Here is a 5,834-nt window from a genome sequence, read left to right on the forward strand (position 1 = left end):
CGGCACTCTAGCCCAGGCAACACAGTGAGACACTGTCTCAAAAAAAAAAAAAAAAGAATACAAGTGTATTTAGTTTCATTTGATAACCAAACATGTTATATATAATCTTTAATTTTTCCTTTTTCTTAATGTCCTTCTCTTGTCATCTCCGCAGATTCATTTTTCCTGTCACTTCCTTCATTTATTAAATACTTATTGAGTGCCTACCATGTACCAAGCAAGGAGCTGGGGAATAAAGAAACAAAAATTCTAAAAGCATGACTGCAATGGGCTCATACCAATGTGCTCTTGACAAGAACAGAGATGTGAACAAAGGCTGATAATGTACAATGAGACTGTTGATACCAACGTGAGAGCACCTACGTCACTGGGAGGGTAAAATGGAGGGATAGAAAGTGTTGGGGTGGGCTTCTTGGAGGAAGTGTCAATTTATTTGAGACTTGAAGGATCAAAAATAGCTTGTCAGTAGGAAAAGTTGAGGGGGAATTCCCACAGGAGGAACAACATGTGCCTCCACCCAAGGATATGATCAAACTAAAAGATTGCTGGAAGGTTCTGGTGCAGGGTATGTGCAGGATTGGGAGGTGAGGCTAGGGAGGTGGTGGGCCCCATCCACACTAAGGACTAGGGTTTTTTTCCTTGGGGAATCCTCATGAGTTATTAGAGTAGGGAAGTGATAGAATCAGATTTGCATTTTAAATAAATGACCCTGGTAGAGGTGGAAGGTAGACTGGAGGAGGGAAGGAGCAGGAGGAGGCTGGGGGCCAATTCAGAAGCTCTTGCCACAATCCAGGCAAGAAATGATGAGAGATGTTAATGAGATGGAGGAGAGGAAAGAGCTTGAGAACTATCGGGAAAATAAAGTTGGTAGGACTTGTGCCTGCTTGAAGGCTGGGGTTGAAAAAGAGGAATCTAGATATTTTGCTGATTTTTCTGAGCCTTTTCGGTTAGACATGATCATTCCTTCCTCTAAGCCACGACAGCACTTGTTTGTATCTCTATGTCAATATGATCCTTTGATTTCCTTGCGTTTATTTTTGCATTGCATATACAAGGTCGTATGTTCCTTGGGGGCAAACCCTGCATATCACTCAATGATACAGCAATCAATCCTCAGTAAATAATTGTTGAACAAAAATAATATTCGCTGCATTGTTTTAATGTGACTTTTTGTTTAAATATGGCTAACTCTAATTTCAAAAATGGGGAAAGAGAACAGAGAGAGAGAGAAAAAGAAACCCGAACCTACAGAAACTTAATGGTTTATGAAATCTAAGCTATTCATAGATCAATAATTAACAGCATATTCCTTTCTAACTGAGAGCTCTTTTGTGTTCCCGACTGAAACACAGTGAAGATCGGGGTTTCTATAGTTACAGAATAGAGTTTCGGAATATATTTATTTCAGTGTTAAAGTGGAATATTTGAGTGGAAACAGCAATGTGTTCCACCGAGAGTATCTACTTGCACCTGACACGTGTGAAAAGAGCAAGAAAGACTTCAGATGAGATGAGCTGCCTGGTGCTAAAATGCTCACTAAGAAAATGCCTGCTCCAAGCATCATCACCTTTCCTCAATTTTAATCCAAGTGCAAATGGTAATTCATATTCATCTCTTTGGATTCTTCTAAAGCTGTTCTTAGAGCCCTAACTTTATTCTTGTTTCTTTGGATTAACTAGGCTAATGATGGGAACCACTAATTCATTCAGTGATGCCAAAATGCCCATGACATGCAGAGAATACAAGGTTATTTGATCAGGATATGCAAATAAATCCTGCATAAAACCACAGAACTCATGCAGGTCCCATACATACATAAGAGTAGGCTAAACTCAGATTCAACTCTAAGAACTGTTTGGACAGAACATTCTAATTTGTTTCCCTCTGGTTTCTAAATTTATATTTTTCTGTTTTCTTAAAAAATATCTCTATTAGGCCAATTTTAGTGGTTCATCTCTTTAATCTTAAAAGGGTTGCAAAGAATATTAAGTCAAGACAGATGGATACACACACACACAGACACACACAAATATACACACACTCACTTAATATTTGCTATGGTTTATTATCATTCATCTTCAAATAAGTAATAGAAAAGGTAAAATAAAATGTTTTTGAAGTCTTATAGAGGTGAAATGGTTTTGGTTTACTCATGAAGGAAGTTGAAAAGGTTAGCTTCCTATTTGGAAATTTCACAAATAATGATAATGATAACATAAATAGCAGCTGGAGCTTTAACATATTAATATAATTATTAATAAGGCCCCTTCACATTTACATTATCTCGTTTGGCTCCACAACATCCCAGTGATGTAGGTATCATCCATCCCATTTTATGGCTGGGGAAGCTGAGACTTGAAGCTTGCCAGATTAGAAAGTGGTAGAAACACATCAAATTGGTATTAACTGATAAACACATAAGTGCACATATAAGAATAACATCTATTGGATGTCGGGCAGGGGGGAGGGGGAGGGGGAGGAGCGAGGAGGGGACAGGTATTTGCATACACAAAGAGTGCAATGCGCACCACCCGAAGGATGGACATATTTGAAACTCGGACTTGGGGGGGAGGGGGGGCAAGGGCAACATACGTAACCTAAACATCTGTACCCCCATAATATGCTGAAATAAAAAAAAAAGTATTAAAATACAGAAAAAAAAAAAAAAAAAGAAAGTGGTAGAAACAGAGCCTGAACACACATTCTCTAACAGCTAACTTCAATGTCTGTCCACAGCAATCCAGTTTGGGGAACAACATTCTAGGACCTTCCATGCATACCTTACCAAATGGGAATTCTCAATAAACATGAGATTTTAGATAGGTCAGCCACATTTTAAGGCCCATATATATCCTCAAAGTCTGAGCTGAGTATTTCACAAACGATAACCACTCCCTCCTCCTTGCATCGTCATCTCCTAATTGCCCTAAATTAAATAAATCACAATCTAATGCAAGTATATAATTACTGAGGTGGTATCATATCACAATAGGCTGATGTCAAATTCAGAATAAATTTGCTTTCAACAGTGAAATCAGCTTAGCTAAATATCTATATGCAACATTACGTCACACATACTGAATGGGTCTCTCACCCCATACCAGCAACCACAGCTGTGCTTTCCCATCACAGAGACCTGAGCCCACTGCTTCTTGGGGCTTTCTGCAAACCTCTCTCCTTGGTAGCAGTGTCTGTGGCTTATCTTTTCTTCCTCACCTACCTCAGCCCCTTCCTCTCTCCTATCTCTTTCTGGGATGCATGTGGATAGTTTACCCTGAAATGAGAATTAAGGATAGGAAACAGGGCCCTGGATGATGTGATGTTTTTTTCCCTTGGGAACCAGAAGCTCAAAATCTGAAAAAAGGAAAACAGACATCATTTGAATGTATCGTAAGTATTCGAAGCTGTGCTAAGCACTTCACCTATATTATCTATAATCCAGGGCTTAATATGGAGCCAGGCACACAGTAGGTGCTTAATGAATCTTTGTTGAATGAATCAATGAACTCTCAAGGAAGCTACTATATCTTGACCTAGATGTGAAAATGTCGGAGAGTTAAAGTGACTTGCTGAAGAACAAGTGTTTCCTATAAAAAATTGTTTACCATTTTACAACTTTTTCTCTTGATAAGAATCTAGGTAAAAGTTAGCATCACTTTCTCTAATTGTTTTACTGAGTAAGACTCCTTTGGCAGAAATAAATACTAAGGTCCAAAGGCCTTTACATAAAGAAACGGCAGACTACCTGCATAGACAGACCGAATCACAATGAAAACAACTGCTTTACTTTCCTTCTCACACTTAGACTCCAGCAATTAATTAGATTGTTGAAGCAGAAATAATTCTCCCCACCCAAGTCTCATCACTGACCAAAATACTAAAAACATAAACTGGATGGCAAAATTTGAGCGATCAATTCTGACTCCTTGCATCTCCAGAGAACACCAAATGGTCATGCTTTATTTAACGAATCCAACTGTCTCCCTCTCCCCCTCACCCATCTCCCATCTGGTATTTTCTGGTTCCAGCCAAACACATAATGTGGTCAGGCTTAGAGCACTGGACAGTGGGAACATCATTTGTCACTGGGAGTTCCTTGGCAATGCCATCTGCATTAGTGGCCACAGGCTTGCTGTGAAGGTTAGGTGAGTAAACTCTTATGTAACGCCAGTCACAAGCTGCCATCTGAGAGCCCAGGTGACCAGTCACTGTGAAGCAATGAATCGAGACTTGGATTAAGAGACCATGGGGCAAATCCCAGCGTGGCCCCTCACAAACTGCGTACCCTCAGAAAACAAATTCCATGCTAACAGCCCAGATTTTGAAATTACACAAGCCTGGGTTTGAATTCTGCCTCTGCTACTTACTAGGTCTTTGACATAGGGCAGCCATTCAGTCTCTTAGGAGCTCAGGTTTCGTGTTGGTAAAATTAGAATAGTAAAATAGACTTCAAAAAATGATGGCGAATGTTAAATGGGATAATACAAGAAAATTGTTTAACGGTGTCTGATATATAGTAAGAACTCAGTGCACAGTAGGCTGCTGCTGAGATGATTATGATAATGCTGTCCATGATGTTACTTGTCATCGCTAGTCCCAATTTCCTTACCTGTAAAGGGAAGTAATACAGCACCCTTCTTCAGGTGCTCGCCGCCAAGGTTAGTCTCTCCCTGCCAGTTGGGACAGGAATGCACTTCTCTCTTTCCCTACCAGGAGACTCCCAAATGTGGGGCATCAGACTTGAGAGCCGTAGGGCTGAGAAGAGGCCTAAACCTTTGCAGTTGCTCATAGAGGCATCAGAAAGGCATGTGTTCAAATCCTGAGTTAGCCCCCTACTGCCAGTGTGATTTGTAATTCTTTGACTCTCCATTTTCTTATTGGCAAGTACTTCTGGTGTGGTGGAAAGCCATCTGGTCTTGCCACCAGAAAGACTGGGGTTCAACCAGAGGCTGGCTGTGCATCCTTGGATAAGTTACTTTACTTCTCTGACCCTCAGTTTCCTTATGAGATTTTTGTGATGATTCAATCAAAATTATGTATTTGAAAGCACCTGGTGTGATATGTGGTCAGTGCAATCATTAGATGGAATTCATCCTCTCTCTGCTGCCCTCTCACTTCTCCTGGTGCCTTTACAATATAGCTCTCATTGCCCTATTAAGAGTAGCTGTGGCATAGTACAAGCTGGTCCCCAAATGGTGGGCACCAGGCCGTGATCCTACAACAGAAACTGGCACACAGATGCTGCCCAAGCAACAATTGCTGAATGAATTTTGTCAGCTCTTATTTTGGTACCTTTGAGAGGCAGGATTCCATGTGAGTTAAGAGCAATTCTGTAACCTGGATTGAAATCCTGGTTCTGCTATTTACTAAATGGTCAATTTCAGGCAAATTAACTACCTCTCTGTGCCTCAACCTCCTCATTTGTAAAATGGTAATAATAATAGCATCTCATTCATAGTGTTGTAATGAGGTTTAAATAACTTAATAATTGTAAAGGGTTTAAAACAGTTTCTAGCATGCTGTGGGAATGTTTTGTTAAGCAAAATTTATTTACCATGTTAAAAAAAGGAGAGGGAAGGTGATAATATTCATACTCTTTATCTTATGGTTTCATTGGGATGATTAAATGGAATCATCAGTACAGAAATATTTTTGTAAAGGGTAAAGTCATATACTGATAGAATCTATTATGAGATTTAAAAACTTTCCAGATCTGTTCTACTAGATAAACTATACTCAGGAGATGGGCTAGAAAGGAATTAGGGATTGAAAAATAACACCAATCTAATAAATTTGTGTAGTTTTTTTTTTTTTTTTTTTTGAGACAGAGTCTC

The 5,834-nt window shown here is 39.6% G+C and overlaps 1 protein-coding gene across 8 annotated transcripts in view; it reads right to left on the bottom strand.

The window, feature by feature from the left end:
• Nucleotides 1–5,834, bottom strand: part of DLG2 (discs, large homolog 2 (Drosophila)) — a 1,994,579-nt gene that overhangs the window by 67,555 nt on the left and 1,921,190 nt on the right. The window lies entirely within an intron of this gene.

Source organism: Propithecus coquereli, unplaced genomic scaffold (assembly GCF_000956105.1).
Source record: "Propithecus coquereli isolate 6110/MARCELLA unplaced genomic scaffold, Pcoq_1.0 Scaffold170, whole genome shotgun sequence".
Lineage (NCBI taxonomy): Eukaryota > Metazoa > Chordata > Mammalia > Primates > Indriidae > Propithecus > Propithecus coquereli.